The following is a 17,539-nucleotide window of genomic DNA, read 5'->3' as shown; positions in this document are numbered from 1 at the left end:
TCTCTCTCTCTCTCTCTCTCTCTCTCTCTCTCTCTCTCTCTCTCTCTCTCTCTCTGGTACCAGAGATTGAACTCAGAACCCTGTGCTTCTCAGGCAGGCATTTATTCTATTGAGCTATCTCCCTGGCCCCTGGAACACCCATCTCTGGCAAAACAAAACAAAAAAGGGATATAAATAAAGGACCATTTTGTAGTGAAAAAATATATATGTATATATAAGATAGTTAGGATAGATATATACAGCTACTTTCTCTAAGTGTTGTGCTTTAATTTGCAGACTTTCCTGCTTGTGCTGTGGCACCATTACATTCTAATTAGAACTTATTCCCCAGTGGCCATAGGTTGTGACAAATTGGACAAGGGACAGAAAGGGACAAACAGGTGATACTTACATCTTATTAATTGTAGGGGAGAAAAGCAGAATAGCCCAGGTGTCCAGAAAACAGCAGCTCTTTTCTTTGAACTGTGCCTAGACTACTTTTGCCCCTGGGGGCAAAGTAGGGATAAGAATAGAATAAGAAAGACGCATGCTCAGCCAAAGGGGCTTTTAAGCTTTCTTTTCATATGAACACAGACCAGCCAGTAGGAAAGAACAAAGGACTTGTGATTGTCTGCTCTATGCCAGAATATGCCTTCCTTGCCTGTATTTTGGTTTTGTATGAAATTCAGATGAGGGGCGGGCCAGTGCCTGTGTGTGCCACAGACTGTGTTTGGCAAGGAAGGGGATGCAGCTTGGTAGAGCCCTGCTTGAACTGTGGACAATTTCTCTTTTGCCAACACTGAGCAGAGGGGCTATTCCCATAAGAATTCAGTCCACATGCAGAAAACTCTAGGCTCCTAGAGGAGCTCAGGTCTTATTGATTAGGTCTCAAAGCTCTTCACTTTGCTAGTAATTTGTCCCAGGGAAAGTAACCCAAGCTCTGTCCCTCCACCTGCCTACCTGTAAAGTGCAAATGAGAATGCAACTGTACTCGTAAGGTCCTATTGCTGGTGTAGGTGAACTGAGCAATACAGTGTACGCAAGTACCAAGCACCCAACACACTCATGGAGTTCACGTGTACATAGGTCTATATAGAAATGCTTATAAGACATGACCACTTCTTACCAGTTTTTGAAAATTGAAAAATAATCCAGTTAATGAATGGATCAGACACTACTCCATGTTCAAAATGTATTCTCCAATTTTTACTTTACTTGTTTAACTTCCCTCCCTAAAGTTAGGATATTTGAAGACTGGTTCAGTTCTCAGGGCTATGCAGATTAGCCCCCTCAAGAGGCTAGGAAATACTGTGGCTCTCTTCTAGGTACTGGAGGTCCACAAATCTAATGTGTCACTCTACGTGACTTACGCTACTAGGTGAAGCAGATCGTTAGGCAAACAAATGTCACTTTGTAAGGTACGGTGGAGGAGAAACTTAAAAGACTAAGGATTAAATTCCTTACACTTCAGAATTATGAAGAATGAGCAGGTGATCCCAAAATTAACAACACTGAAATGAATTTTCCAAGTGAAAACTATTTCACTTAGGGTCTAAAATAATTTTACTAAGCTTGTAATAAAAATCTAAAATAATTTTACTTAGTAGTCTTGACTAAAGCTGTCTTGTAGAAATAGTGTTTTAACTGCAAAACAAACATGAATGCAGAGCTGCTTCTGAATGTTATGTTTTGGAATTTATGATAATATCCAAGATTCCACTTAACACTCTTTGGTATTTTGTAATTAAAAAAGTAAAATATCTTTTGCCCTTTCACCTGCAGCATATAAGTCACAGAAGCACCCGTACATTGGGATGTGACTCTGCACACAAGCAGGAAATAAAAGACTTGCATAAAGTGACAGAAATATGAAAACAAGGCGAAAGACACCTTATACTTTTTTTTTTGGGGGGGGTGCTGGCTCAGCCCTCCCTGATGGCAGGGCTAGTGTGGCATGTGGTGCCAGGATTGAACCACGGTCCCCTGCACCTGCCTAAGCTTACCTGAGCAGGCGTTTTAGACCACTGAGCTATCTTGCCAGCCTCAGCCACCTTATTTTTTTTTTTTTTTTGTATTTAGGACAGGGTGTACAGGATGTACAGGGTCTTACTGTGTAGATTGGACTCATAGTGATCCTTGTGTTTACAGCCTGCCATGTACTGGGGTTACAGGCACTTGCCACCACACCCAGTCTCAATTGCCATATCAGTGCATCCTGGGGATGGGGCCAGTATAGCAGGCCTGGGGATCAAACTCCCAGCCTCTGTGTCTGCCTAAGCAGGCGCTTTAATCCTCTGAGCTATTTGGCTGGCCCTTTCACCTTATAATTTTATAAGCAATATTTCTGGGTTCTACTTCAAGTATATGTCATAATACAATCTTGGAATTCTTTGTGTATTCATTTGTCTCTTAATCATTTGAAATGAAGGTCAGGTAATCTTAAAATGTCTTTGATTAGAGCATTTTTCCCTAGATTTTACCTTTTATTACTGATTACAACTAATAACAATGGGATAATAGAAAGGAAAAATGAATAGAAAATAGGGAGAAATTATGAAATGCCATGTTCTTTAAAAATGAACTTCTAATTTAAGAATAACCTTAGGTTATATATTGATGTAATTCACTATATCTTGCTATGATGTAGATCACTGTATTTCAGTCTTTGTACAAGTTTATATTCGCTTTCACCCCACATTTTGGAACCTCCTGTTGGTATCACCGATAAAAGAGACACATGCCTTTCCAGTTGGTGAAGAAGTGATTTGTTCCAGTGATTCATTTTTTGAGCTGTGTTCCAAGAACTGATAGCACCTGAATCTCCTGAGCTAGCTAAGTCTGCAGAGCTTCTTCCCTCCTGAGTTGAAGCGCACAGAGGTGAGGACCAGAGTCTGAGTTCAGCACAGCTCTGTGGAGTTGAAAAATATACCTGCGTCACAGTGGTGGTCTCAGTGTCACAGCCTCATCCCTGCAGGTGTAGCCAGGGAGCAGGTTAGCCTCTCACTTCCCAGCCTTTCTACAGGCTCCAAGAGCCGTGCACCCATGATCGTTATTTTGGAAGTCTGCAGTCTTCATACCGTGGAAGCCCCTTTTCTTGCTTTGTGTTACAATAATGGGTTTCATTCTCTCCCTCGCTCTTTCCACATGGCCTCACTGCAGTGTTCTTGCTCTCTCTCTCTCTCTCTCTCTCTCTCTCTCTCTCTCTCTCTCTCGCTCTCTTGTTGAGCAGCCATCCGGGTTGTGACTTTCAGCATGGCCCTGTGCTCCCTGAGTTCAGTGTTTCTGAAGAATGCACAGAACTGCAGGACTGTTCTTGCCACATTGGAGTTGTCTAGAACCCCTGCCGTGGGCATCCCAGTGGGGTTCAGCTCTGTCACAAGCTAGACCCTTCCTGCAGGCTCACTGTATAGCCCACTCAGCTGTCATCAGTCCTCATGAATACTCTTACTACTGAATCTGTGTTTAAATTTGACCTTTCTTTCTTCTATCTTGTTTTGACACTTGTAATCAACCTCATGACCTTGTACTTGCCAGGTAGGCGCTGTACAGCTGAGCTATATCCCCAGCCCTAAATCTGAACTTTAAACACTTTGTGTTGATAGTGTTTCAAGCTGACTATATATCATATAAGCGGAGGAATAATAAACTGAGTGGAAAATGTCTCTAATGTTATACCATGAGTTATGCCTACTTTTCTTTTAATTAGTTCTTTCTAACTACGATTCATGATTTTTTAAATATCAGGCAAATAACCCAAAGTTGCCTCTCTTTGACTCATATTTGACACAATTTTGTGACCTTTCTCCCTGGGGCCATTAGCTTTTTGTTAACTAACAAGAGTTATTTGGATGGTCAGTTAGAAAGTCACAAGTCCAAGGGCCTACCAGATAGCTCAGCAGATTAAAGCACCTGCTTAGGCAGATGCAGGGGACAGGAGTTCGATACCCACTGTGCCATGCTATCCCCACCCCTGGGGTGCACTGAGAGGTGATTGAGACTGGGTGTGGTGGCACATACCAGTAATCCCAGCACTTGGGAGGCTGAAAACAGGAGGATCACTATGAGTCTGATCTATGTAGTGAGACCTTGTAGACCCTGTACTAAATATATCAGAAAAAGAAAAAAGAAAGAAAGTCACAAGTCCACATTCACCTCTACAAAACATGTAGAAGAAAACACCATTTTGCAATGAAATATGAACTCAACTGAAAGCCAAAGTGAAGATTTTTTTCCTGCTGCTCATCCATGTGCCGTGTTAGTATCAGAGTCTCTGGATCCAAATTCCATCATCTTTGAATCTCTTATCTGGTACACAGACAGCTGAAAAGAAGCTTATTCTAAGCAAGACATTTTTATATAAGCAACCAAGCACTTATCATAAGGAATATATCCAGCCTGGCAATAGTGGTGACATACTTTTAGTCTGTCTTGTACTAAAAGACACCTACTGACTGCCCCTCAGGGCCATAGGTATGTTGAGGGTGACGGTCTCTCTTTCCATAATCCTACAGATGGGATGGACTTGTTTATGCCATTGAAGAGCCTAAACCAAGCTCATCTGTACATCATCAATACCTGTAAGTCCTAAATGCAGGGTCAGTGTCCAAGGTAAGATACTGTCAGTCAAGGACTTGTGTCTAGCAAATCCTGGAGCAATGCTGGCTGCAGGTGGTTGGTAGATATTGATTCTGTGCAGGATTTAGAAGGCTGTCATGGAGGGCATGCGAAACTCCAGCTTGCCTTAGAACAATGTGCCTGTTTAAAACTCCTCTCATTCAGATGCAGCTGGGCATTCAGTAATGCCAGCCACTCAATAAGATCTTTCAAGAGCCTCAGCCTGCTTCACCTGGCAGCCGGGCTCATGCGTTTGTAAGTGAAACCCGAATATTTCCCAAAGCTCTGATTCTCCCTCCCTTCTCCACCAATCTCTCTTATTTTTGCTTTGCCTCCTGAGTGTCTCAACTCTCCAAACACACCATCAATTTTTATTCACTTCCTTTTGGCAGATGTTATACCCACCACTCCTGTGTTGTTTTATTATCCTCATCATATGATATGAGTACTTAGTTTTCTCTGTCATAAAGTAAATTTCTCTTTCATCACACTTGCCTTCGAACTGAGTGTCATGAGTGCCAGTTTCTCAAGGATTTTCCTGTATGCATTCTTTGTACATTTCTTAATGCGAATCCCAGATCCTTTTCTCTCATGAGCCAGTCGGTCAATTATTGCCTGAACTGCATTTTTGATATTTCAAGCAATTTAAAAAAAAAAAAAACATGGAAATGATAGCACACATGAAATGTAAATTCATATATTGATTCCTTCTGATTTCACAATACTGTTGAGAAGGAATATTCATATATAGATATTGATCATATGTGACTTTTAAAAAAATTGTATGTCAGTAGTTTTTTTAGCCTAAAATTCTTTGTAACTTAGAAAGGTAATGATAGAATAAAACATGAGACCTTAATAGAAAGAGTAATCCTAGTTGCCCTCAAGGTTCCTCCTCCTTCTCACATGAGCAATTTGATATTTTCCACCTATTCTTTGATTTTAATAAATATGACAATTTGGATCATTCATACACATTTTGATGTACTGTTGCATGTCTTTGAAGGGTGTTGTAGTTCTATTTTATTTAAAATATCACTAAATTCTTGTGTAGCTATTAATTATCTCTACATCTCTGATGGATCCCTGAAGAGGAGAAAAGATGGAGACTGATGAATTGCATATGTAGCTGCGTGCATTGGGTGCTTGTCTGTTTCCTGCACTACTTTGGAGGCTGAAGAGGACTGCAGGCTCTAGCCCATGCTGGGCTACTTAGGAGGCTGGCTCAAAAATAAAATAGTAAAGATAAGGGAGAGAACTGACTCCGTAGTTCACTGGTGCAACATCTCTGGCTTAATTTCTAGTGTGACATCAAAAGAAAATTGCATAGGCAGTTCATAATTGCCATTACATTTGTTCCTTGCCTCGTGAACAGTGAGAAGTATGAATTGCATACATTTTTTGGAATATAGACTTCAGCTGTTACTGAAATAAATCAATATATACATTTTCAGAAAGCCTGCAACATATGGTATGGCACTTTCTAAACCTTCGTGACAGGTATCAATAAACATGGAAGGAAACTCTGTGGTAACTCAGAAAGGAAAGCTTTGCAGAGTAATCCAGTGATGGGAAAGTTAAAGGCAACTTCATTGCATGATATGGTGCTCGCTGACCTCTCCGTACTGCTTGACTGCTCACCCCTCCGCGTGGCTGAGAACGGAAGGAATGACAAGATTTGACAATGTGGAGAAAAATTCATCTTCAAAGCTTGGAAAGCAATAAAATAACTCTGATGAGCAGTTTTCAACAAGAAATTGGGAATTGGAAGCTAATCTGCAATGTAGCTTTGGGTTCGGTATTTGAGCCTGTTCTGGCATTCAGTCTTACGTTACATTGCCATGGCGCCACTCGCGGAGACTTGATAGAACGCGGGTTCATTTCCTGCCCTTGGAATTCATGACTCATGGAGCAGGTTATACTTGACTGGCTACTCCATGAAAATTTTATCTAGTAAGACATTTTCCACACCAATTTGCCCTGATGGCTTGCCTACAGCTTGCTTCTCCACTGGCCGTATCTCTCATAGTGAACAAAACCAATTTGTGTCAACTTTTGGGTTATGGGAAAGATGGAAATCAATTTGAAAGTTATCGGAAAGATGCACAAGCAGATAAGAAAAACTGCTAGACTAATTTATATAAAAATAGCAGATAAATAAATAAATATTCCTCTTAAGATCTGAAGCAAGAAATGTACTCAAAATGGCCACTACTATGCCAAAGCTGGAAAGCCTAAAACTTTGTGTATTTAAATTATTATCAAAGACCCAAATGAAAAGAAATGCTTGCACCACATGTTCTATCTTGTGAATTCTGAACTGAGCTTAGATTGAAGATGACTTGACAGGAAAACCATGCTTTTTATATGACTTTTTTTTTTTAACTTCAGTCATTTCATTGGGTGTTTGTTGCTTATCAGTCATGTATCAGACCCAGCTCTGGGCACCTCATCATTAAACAAAACAGGGAAGGGATCTGTCTTCATGAAGCCTACAAGAGCAGAGACGGAAAAGAAGGAATAAGCAAAATGCATAATTGCACAATACACTAATGAAAAGCATTAAGCAAAAAAGGACTAGAAATTGGGAGTGAAAATTACACATTGCACTTTTAAGTAAAAATGGCCCAATGAATCCATGCACAGTACATAATGTTAGATGGAAAACTTGATGGAAAGAATGGAAGGAAATGGAAAGAACTTGGAAGGAAAGTAGTCCACTCCTCACATCAAATGATTAAAAAAATTAATTTATACAACACATGGATTACACAACATGATACAATCTGTGTTTTCTGATGGGAAATTTAAGAATCATGTCATTTGATGATTTTTAACTTGGTATAGTGAATGAGAGCAATGATTGTTACAGTGCATTATTATTACCTGTACTTCAAAAATATAGATTAATTTCAACAAGATGTTTACAAGCAAATATAAATAAGTCCAGATTATCAACTAGTGGTGTTCTTTAAAAGAGGTGAGCATGTTTCTCACTCATGTCTATTCTGTCAAGAATAAACCAAAAAAAACTGAAAATAAAAGCATGTTTTCTTCCTCACTTACAGGAATGCTGTGTTCACAGGTGTATTATTCAGTCTGAATTTATTCTTGAAAATAAAGTATCTGTATTTCTAGTCCTATTGTTTTTTTTCTAGTCCTCTCTTTTATGCACATCCTATTTATATAATCTGTAGTCTGTTTTAAAATGGAAAATTCTTAGCTCTGTGCTTGGTTCTTTTCTCTTCTGATACCTTGTAAGTGTAAATGGAAAATTCTTAGTTTTATATTTATCTCTTCCTCCTCTGATACCTTGTAAGTGTTAGTCTGAGTTACTAATTGGCTCAGAAGTCCAGGGATTGAATTTCTTTCCTACTTATCAGCTGTGTGTACTTGAGCACCTTACTAAACCTGACTGGGCCTAGTTCCTCAGCTATAATATACAGGTGTGCAACTCTCAGAATTGTTGAAGAAAATAATATACTAGAGAAGTTGGCACATTATAGATGCTTCATTCCCTATATGTATCAGAATTATGTCTTATAAATTGGTCAATATAGACTAAAAAATGAATATAAATAAATGAAAATCATCACTAAGCCATATATAATATCTATTACAGTGTTTTTAATATGTGTGTGAGTCTGAGAAAGGAAAAAGCTTTTGCGGCATTATGTGCTGTGAAAGTTTTGGAACCCATTACGAAAGATTCAGAACTTTAAATAGACCAAGGAGGAAGTGCAAGCTTGGGTTGGAAAGGAAGATGAATCCTGAAATAAACTAGCAAGTATGGAGGGCATTGATAGGCAAGGTAGTCTTGTGAAAGGAGTGAATTGAAAACATCTTAATCAGGCATTGCAGGTGCCTGGACATGCCTGGAATCCCAGCATTCAGGAGGGGGAGGGAGGCAGATCTCAAGTTTGAAACCAACCTGGGCTCCCTAGTGAGTTCAAGACCAGCCTGAACGACTTAAGACGACCCCATCTCACCCCCAAAGGAAAAAGAAACACCATAAGTGTACATTATTTTTTTCTTAGTGTAATTCAATAAAAATTGCTATAAGTACTTTTACTAGCTGATAGAGTCCTAAAATACACATTATATTTGTTTGTTTGCATTTTTATTCACAGTTGTCATCTATTTATTAAAACCTACATAAGATACATTTTTCCTACTCCAGGAATTGTTCTCTTATGACTTTTTTATTTAACATACACAAGGCCATCATATGTATTTTATTTATGAAGCCATAATTACCTGGCATATTGGCAGAATTTCTGGTCATGCCAGAACAGCTTCTAAAATGTATTATGGGTAATAGCTTCTCACCCAACAACAGCACACTGTTTATTAGGGTTGTTGTAATTATTGAGCACAGCACAGCAAGGTGCACGTGTGTCTTTCCTTCCCCTTCTCCCCGTGTCACCGCTTCCCAGGGAGGAACACCTTGGACTTCTTGCCAGTAAATGCCATCCTCATTCTGCTCACCGCAGAGGTAGATGATACTTTGACTTTCAAGTATTAGTTTGTTTTGCTCTTGAGCCTCACACAAGCAGAATTCTACAGTATTTCCTCTTTTGTATCCGGCTCCTTTCACTCATGATTGTGCCCGTGAGATTGTTCATTTGTATAATTGCAAGTCATAATACTTTTTCTCCTTTTGTGTGTGTGTTTATTGTAATCCGTTATTGAAATATATAGTGATCTGTTCTGTTGATGAGGACTTGGGTGGTTTGCAGCATCATGCTATCAGGGATAAAGCCACTAGGACATGTTTGCTAGTGTGCTTAGGTCAACATAGGTACTCATTCCCATTGGGTACCTAGTGCAGTTGCTGGAGGGGTTATAGGTGGACACAGTTACCTTTACAAGATGCAGCCAGTTTTCCAAGTGGTTGAATTGACTTATACTGCCACCAGCAATGTGAAAGTTCCACTTGGTCTATAATTATAGTTTTCTTTTCAACCCTCTGAAGAGCATTTTATTCCCGACATAGTTTTTATTTTTTATTTTTTTTATTTTTTTTTCTTTTCAAAGTTTTATTGATAAACATATAGCAATGAGACAGTTTCAAATCAAATCGAAAGTACAGTTTCAACAAATAATACACTGCATATATTCTTCTTAGTGGTTAATTGCTGTACAAGATGCAGACTTGTGATCCTACTTACAAACACCATTAGAAAAAATCATTCTATTCATTAAGAGAATGCAACTATATATCTATCCCAACCACTTTGAATACACAGATACAAAATGGACATTCATAGTTATACCCCAATTTTTTTTAAGTTCCGTTGTTGAATATTATAGGTGTGTAAACTCAGCAAAATATTCTAAAAGAGTACAGAAGCCCATAATAGCATTGGGTCTTCTGTTTAATTGGCAATGTCAGAAATTATTGACGTGAGTCCCCCACAGCTCAACATAACAACATGGCTTTACTTCCTATATTTCATCTTCATACTTTTCTACTGGATGGTTAAGACCAAGGTAAAGAAGAACCTATGCAACAAGAGTTGTAGCTTTTTGGTTTGAGAAGGTCAGTGAAATGCCCTCAGGATTTATCCTGAGATCCTGTACCTCAGATTGTAGAACCTTTGTCAGTGCAGCCATGTGGATGAGTCACGGCCATTGCTTGGCCAATGTGCTCTCTGTGAAAGCCTGAGAGAGTGTCTTCTCCTCATGTGACTCTCCTTAGGCACACTCCACGTCATCGATCAATTTCCTCTTTGGCCCCATAACCTTCTTGATCAGAAAATCTGGGACACTACCGAGGTACTTGACGTTACAGTACAAGTTCTCATATGTCCTGAGTCTTAATTGACCTTAAAAGGGTAGGGCCAAAATATTGGCTTTCCTTGTAGCCCTCCTTTTTCTCTAATTTTGGTCTGCAAACTTAGGTTGTTAACCATCCGGAAGAAAAGCTTATTGTTATTATCAAACGATTTACGTTATCAAGCTTAACCTCACTATTTCCGACATAGTTTTTAAAGTATAATGAAATTATGACTTGATGGATTGAAATAACAATTATTTCTCATTATTACAGCTCATGTCATTTCTTTAAAAAGGACTTTCTAAAAACTTTAGTTCAGTTTATTTTAGAGACAGTATGTGAGAAGTACAGAACTCTGGGTTCAGCCACACAGTCAGCTCCAAAGCTTACTCTTCCACTGCTTCATAGACAAACTTCGAGAGTTGACAAGGAGCAAAATCTCTCCTATCTCTTGTCTCCATGTCCATCATCCTATTGATTTGCCTTTGATAAGTAAAATAAAAACATGGCTGAGAGAAAGAAAAACTTGTATGTTATATGTGAAACTACTGTGAAAACTTTCCCAGTGAAATCTGAATATTCTGAAATTCATCTTTCCCATTGCAGTTCAAATCTAGTCAAAATCACAGTAAAGACGTCCTGTGAGTGATCCACACGTCAGCTTGCTCATAGAGTCTTTGTAAACTTTATTTCTGATTCATCTGCATCTAAGTTTGGTAAAGATACTAAATATTTTGGTTTACGGCTGGCTTATATGTGCAACAAGTGGTTACAATAAGTAAGCCAGGTAAATAGAATTTGGAGACTGGGTGTTATCAGTGTACTTTTCAACTTTAAGCAAAAGGTTGAATGCACAATAAGTTAATAATAGTTAATCTTGGGCTGGCCAAATAGCTCAGCAGATTAAAATGCTTGCAAGCAGGCGCAGGGGCCAGGGATTGGATCCGTTGGCTTGCTGTGCCGGCCCCGCCCACGTGGTGGGCTGAGACAGCAATTGAGACTGGGTATGGTGGCATGTGCCTATAACCCCAGCTCTTGGGAGGCTGTAAACAGGCAGATCACTACAAGTCCAACCTAGTAGTGAGACCCTCAACACCTTGTAGACCCTTCCCTAATATACAAAAAAAAAATTAATCTACTCCACCTCCCATCATAAGAAATTGAACTTAGGGCAGGAGGCAAGTGATTCAGGAATCTACTTTAGGGGTAAAATTTTTGAACTTCAGCAGTGAATTGGTCCACCACGAGCTGTTAGCATCCTTTACACGAGTTTCTCAATCTTTGGATGGCTTATTTTATTATTTTACAATTGGAAACTAAACTTTGTTGATGGCAATTGGTAAGAAAACTATGTGAGAGATTTCCATAATTTTGTGTTTAGCAATTTTCTTTTCACTCCCAACCAGTTCTTCATCACAGACTCTCTTTTCAGTGTGTCTTGCGTTAGTGCTACCATGGAAACACATTTTTCTGTTTTAATAAACAATATTTTAAGTTGAGATCCAGAGACCTACCACTAAAGGAAACATTGTATTAGGATTTATTTTCTGATCCTCCAGTCAAAAAGCTTCATGGTCTTCAAAGAATCAACAGCTTTTGGAGCCATGCTTCTAGTAATTTGTGATAATCTAGAAGGCACCATAGACTGAGTTTGAACTTGTCATATTGTGGTTAAGGTCATGGAATGCCATGGGTTCATGGCTACTTTCATGACACAAAATACATCCTTTAAAGTGTGCAGTTCAATGAATTTTATTATATTCGTAGTTAAACAAAAATCATTGTCTAATTTCAGAACCCTGTTATCACCCCCCAGAAGTCATGCCACTAAAGAAACTCCAGACCCCCTTCATTATTTCCTGCCCAGCCTCTGCAGCTACTGATATACTTTGGGTTTCAATCATCTTGACTGTTTTAGGCATTTCATATAAATGGAATTACACAATAAGGCCTTTGTAATTTCCCTCTTTCTGCTTACTGTAATGTCTTTGAGGCTCATTCATGTAAAGCATGTATAAAAATGTCATTTTAAAAAAGTTAAAAATATCAAAAGTTTATTGTGTATCATCTTGAAGAAAAAACAGAAACATACAGTTACTTAGAATTATGTGAGAGTAATTTTTGTGCGGCAAAACTCCACATAAATTTCATGTGAGAATAAAATCTTCCATGCAGAACTCAATTTACAAAATTCACAGCATGTTTTATTACCAAATAATTTTCTGCTTACGTGAGTTTACCATAATTGCAATAATTGATGTTATTTTTGTGTCACAAATCATAATGTGCACTGCTATAGGCTACAATGTGATTTTTGCACAGTACAAATTTATTACTTGTTGCACATGAAATGTCTAGACTTACTCCTCCTGAGTATTTGATACTTCATATCTTCTGACTCTTTTTTCCCCCCTGAGCTCACCCCATCCACCTTCCCACCTTCACTCTGTAACTAGTGACATTTTCCTTATCTCTGTCTATTTCATTTTTTAAAAGATTCCACTATAAGTAACATCAAGCAAGGTTCTTCTTTCTGTGCCTGTTTCAATGAACATAATGTCCCCCAGGTCATCCACACTTTGGCCCTTGGCAAAGCCTCATTCTTTTTTTAGAGTAGAATATTACTGTGTCATCTGGAATCCATAATGGATGTGGTGCTTTGTTTCCGTCTCTCAGCTATCGTGAATAACGCTGGAGTCAGGGCTGGAGGTGTGGTCAGCAGAGCAGAGCATGTACTCATGGTGAGCAAGCCCCAGGGTCAGGTCCCAGCATGCCCAAGCTATACGCATGCTCCAGCTATAGGAGTTGTTTTGTGAAACTTGCTCTACCCAGTTCTACAGTGCTTTATAGCTGCTGTGTAGCTGTTAGGATGCACTTTGTGCCATCACCATTTTGTATGAAAAAAAAAAAAAAATAGAATTCCAGCATTTCATGTGATAAAGACTGCTAATTATGACTTTCATTTTTTCCTTTCTTTTCAAACCTCAACATCCTTTGGTGAAGCAATTTTGTTGAAGGAAGATAGATCTGTATTAAATAAGGCAAAGCAATGTTTAGTGAATTTGCGTACTAATTTTGCAAAGCACTTACATCTTTCTGTTATATTAGAATAACTCCAACTCAACTATACTAAATGAAATTGTAATTATTATTTCTATTAATTTTAAAGCATATATTATAGTATTAATAGTCAAATTTTTAAAAGGCAATACCAAATTATTCCTACTCTGAGGCAGCATTAGTTGATTATTCCAATTTTATTTTTAAGATCTAAAATTACGGTTTAGCATATTTTACCACAATCAGCAAGCGAACAAGTTCTTCCTCCATATTTAAGAGTTGATAACCTCATGGTAGGAATTTTACAGACTGTAAAGAAAGTAGGAGAAAAATCCTACTTTAAATAAATTTTTGTTTAACAATGGAAATTATTTTTTTTAAAGTACTGATTCCAGGGCCTGCGAGATAGCTCAGCTGACTAAGCGCCTTCTTAGGCAAGCGCAGGGACTGGGGTACCACATGCCGCGCTGGCCCCGCCCCTGGGGCGCACTGAGCATGCGATGGAGTACGGACGTGGTGGCATATGCCTGTAATCTCAGCTGCTGGGGAGGCTGAAAACAGGAGGATCACTACGAGAGACTGCGTAGTGAGACCCTGTTATTTTTTTAAGAAAATCCTGCCTTGGGCCGGCCTGATAGTTCAGCAGACTTAAGGCACCTGCTTAGGCAGAGAGCAGCAGCCGAGTTCGATCCCCGGCATGCCATGCCAGCCTTGCCCCTCGGGTGCGCTGAGCCGGCGGTGGAGACTGGGTGTGGTGGCGCGCGCCTGTAATCCCAGCGCTTGGGAGGCTGAAAACGGGAGGATCACTAGCAGTCTGATCTATGTAGTGAGACCATGTAGACTCTGACCTAAATACAGAAAGAAAAAAAAAAGTACTGATTCCACGGCAATGTGGTTTATGGCACAAATAAAAGACAGATGTATAAGGAAGGAAGATTTAATATGTAAGATAGGGAAATCAATATAAAATACGAAAGCTTTTCTTATGTTTAAACTCTCCAATTAGTGCTCGCTTCGGCAGCACATATACTAAACTCTCCAATTAGTCCACTAATACCATTTTCACATTCATTCCTTTTAAAAAGTTTCTGAGTTACTAGAATGTTTGAAGTACAGTTTTGAGGAAGCTGGATCCATTAGTGCTCTAAACTGCTCTCGTGGAACTAGCAGAAAGGGGGTAATAAGTAGTAAAGATCGTTTAAAAGATAATTCATGGCACGATATGGGTGAAGGAAAAAAGGAGCAGGAAGAGGTGGGCTGTGTGAAGGGCAGTTTCAGGAAGGTCAGGCCAGGAGGCCGGAGCTCCGAGGAGGGAAGGGAGAAGACGCCTTTCTTGCTTCTGTGTTCCTTCTACTAGCATTGAGGCTTCTTCAGCCGGAAACAACATTCTCCTTCGTTTCCCAAGCATAGACCACCCGGGCATCTAAGATATGCATGCGTGTCCCATCGCAGTTGGCTGCACGAACCTGCAGGACAACGCAAAGCGGGTCTAAAGGAGGAAGGGCAAAGACAGCGGACAGTGATGGCTCCAGACACGAAAACCCCCAAAGCCACGGAAGTCTCTCGATTATTTGTTGTTTGTCATCTTTATTTACTTATTTATGTATTTTAGAATATGATGCACTTAAGGGCAAGAATTGTATTTAACACACAGTGTTTACTTTGTATCGGACAAATTTGTATGTATGTATGTATGTATGTATGTATTTATTTATTTATTTTTGCGGAACCGGGGATTGAACTCAGGCCCTTGCACTTGCCAGGGAAGTGCTTATTCTACTGAACTATCTCCCCTGCCCCTGGAAACAAATTTTAAAAATGATTCATTTTGCGTGTTTTAAAGTGGGTGCCCCTAAATATTAAATGCCTTTCCCAAGTGAACAGATGACAATAGGTGAAAATGAAACATTCCCTGTGAGAAATAAACTTACTGTCCAAAATCACTGAAGAAGAATAGGTGTTTTATGGAGATTGAAACATCATAGTGAGAAGCCTAACCTGTGTGTAGGATTCACTAATTCAGGAAATCTCTTATAATTCTTACCAATGGCAATCATGTATTTTTAGTGTGATTTATTCATCTTTAGCTGAGGTGCAAAGAGAGGACAGGAATGGCAGCAGCCAGTGTATTATAGAAAAAAAAATGATATGACTATCTGTAGATTAATTAATAGAAAATCATTAAGTCAAGAACTGAATATTGGGAAAGGGGAGGATTTTTAAAATTTTTCTGTTTGTTTTGGTGCTGGGGATTGAACATAGGATCTTGTGCATGCTAATTCCATGATTTAAGATTGAGTCATGTGTATAGGCCCCGAAAACATTAGACAACCAAGGTCAAAACACTAGTCATATAAGCATCTGCCTGGTAAGCATAAGGTCCTGATTTCAATTCCCAGTACAAAAAAAAAAAAAAAAAAAAAAAAAAAAACTAACTACTTAATTGAGTGGAGTGGGTTAAACAATTTTAGTAAACATTGCGCCCTCTGGCGGTTGCTGTTAAGTCTCTCCCCAGCCCCCTCCCGTTTTTCCTAGGTTCAATATCTGTGTCTAGGAGAATCTTGGGAAGAGTTATTCAATATGACTGTCCAATCTCATACTTGCATAGACAATGATACTAGTCTTGATGACATTCCTCATATAGGATGATTAAGTCCAGGCTCCACAATCTAGGTCTACAGAAGAGCAATTGTGCTCGATTTATCTGACTGCACCCTGGAAATGAAAGGAAAGCTGTTGACATAATTACCCCAGATTTTGCGGACCTCAAATATGGTACCGCACCTGATGGCGCTAAGCTGGTTCACAGGATGATTGCAACGTGTTAAAAAAAAAACTGTAGAAGAGGAGATTTGCTTTAGCAAATGAAAGGTTTACAAAGTGAAAGACAAAGGATGTGGCTGGAGTCTGTTTTGTAGAGAAGAAAAAGGAGTCCTTGGGTCCGAGAGGATGGGCGGTGGACAGTCAGGAAGCCAAGCCAGGTTCGTGATTTTGGCCACACTCCCTGGGCCTCAGCTGTGTCACCTGTGAAACACAGGGTGTGGAACAAGCTGAGTGGGGGGCACAAATCCACAAATCCAGGGGATGTACAGCAAACTGGCAAAGCAGGACCAAGCTCACTCCAGAAAAAAGAAAAAAAAAAAAAAAGAAAGAAAGAAAATTTCCAAAAGCAAAATTAGCTGCCGACCTGAAATTCATTTTAACAAATTCCAAAATAAAACATAAGACTGACAGAGATAGTTCTTTCAAGAAAGAAAAGAATAAAGTGCATCATTTTGTCTCTAAATTTCCCCCACCGTAGTCTCTCCTTCCCTCTGCTCCCTGGTCACCTTATTTTTTTCTCCTTACTTTCTGTTTCCGGTAACCATGGTGATCCTCCCTCCCTTCATCCCTCTCTTCCTCCCTCCCTCCCTCCCTCCCTCCCTGTGCAGCTGGCCCTTTTGGTACGCATTGCATTTACCCCATTCACTGGTACAGGGCATTAACAATGCCATAGAAATTAATTTACTTATTAGCATTTCTCTTCTTCCTTTTCTCCAGAAATACATGCAGGGAATTATTCTACACTTAACCTCCCACATAAGGGGCATTGTAGAACAGGGATATTCAACTGTTAATTTCAGATACTGACATGAAAGGGACACTGATTATGCCACAGACTCGATTCTCTGCCTCAGCCCCAGGGACTGCCAAGCCCCAACACTCACGCTGGTCACCACCTCCTTTTGCTTTGGTATTGAAACAGAATAAAATGGGTTTCTCACTGAAATACATGCCACCCCCTAGTCTCCTAATCTTAATTCTTGTTTTGTCCTTACTTCCTTGTAAATATTCCCAGTACTTATCATATATAAAAGGGGATTGAATTTTCTACAGGAAAATATACATTAGTGTTTGTACTTCTCACTTGTATTAGGAATGCAAATAAGCATTTTATATTTAAAATATGAGGAAGTGGTATGCAACAGTTTTAAAATGTTGTTATAGTCTGCTAGTGACAAAACATAAAGCTTATGCACATAGTAAAAATCTCTAAACTATCATTTATTTATGTTCAGTTTGTGTAGTTTAACTTGTTTCTAATCTTTTATGCCTGAAGATTGTCTG

The 17,539-nt window shown here is 39.2% G+C and overlaps 1 protein-coding gene across 3 annotated transcripts in view; it reads left to right on the top strand.

Annotated features, from left to right (window-relative positions):
* The window catches only part of Map2 (microtubule associated protein 2), a 306,953-nt gene that overhangs the window by 134,557 nt on the left and 154,857 nt on the right, over positions 1–17,539 (top strand). The window lies entirely within an intron of this gene.

This window comes from Octodon degus, unplaced genomic scaffold (genome assembly GCF_000260255.1).
Source record: "Octodon degus isolate 3935 unplaced genomic scaffold, OctDeg1.0 scaffold00016, whole genome shotgun sequence".
Taxonomy (NCBI): domain Eukaryota; kingdom Metazoa; phylum Chordata; class Mammalia; order Rodentia; family Octodontidae; genus Octodon; species Octodon degus.
The sequence above is the reverse complement of the archived record's forward strand: the minus strand, read 5'-3'. Positions and strand labels throughout refer to the sequence as shown.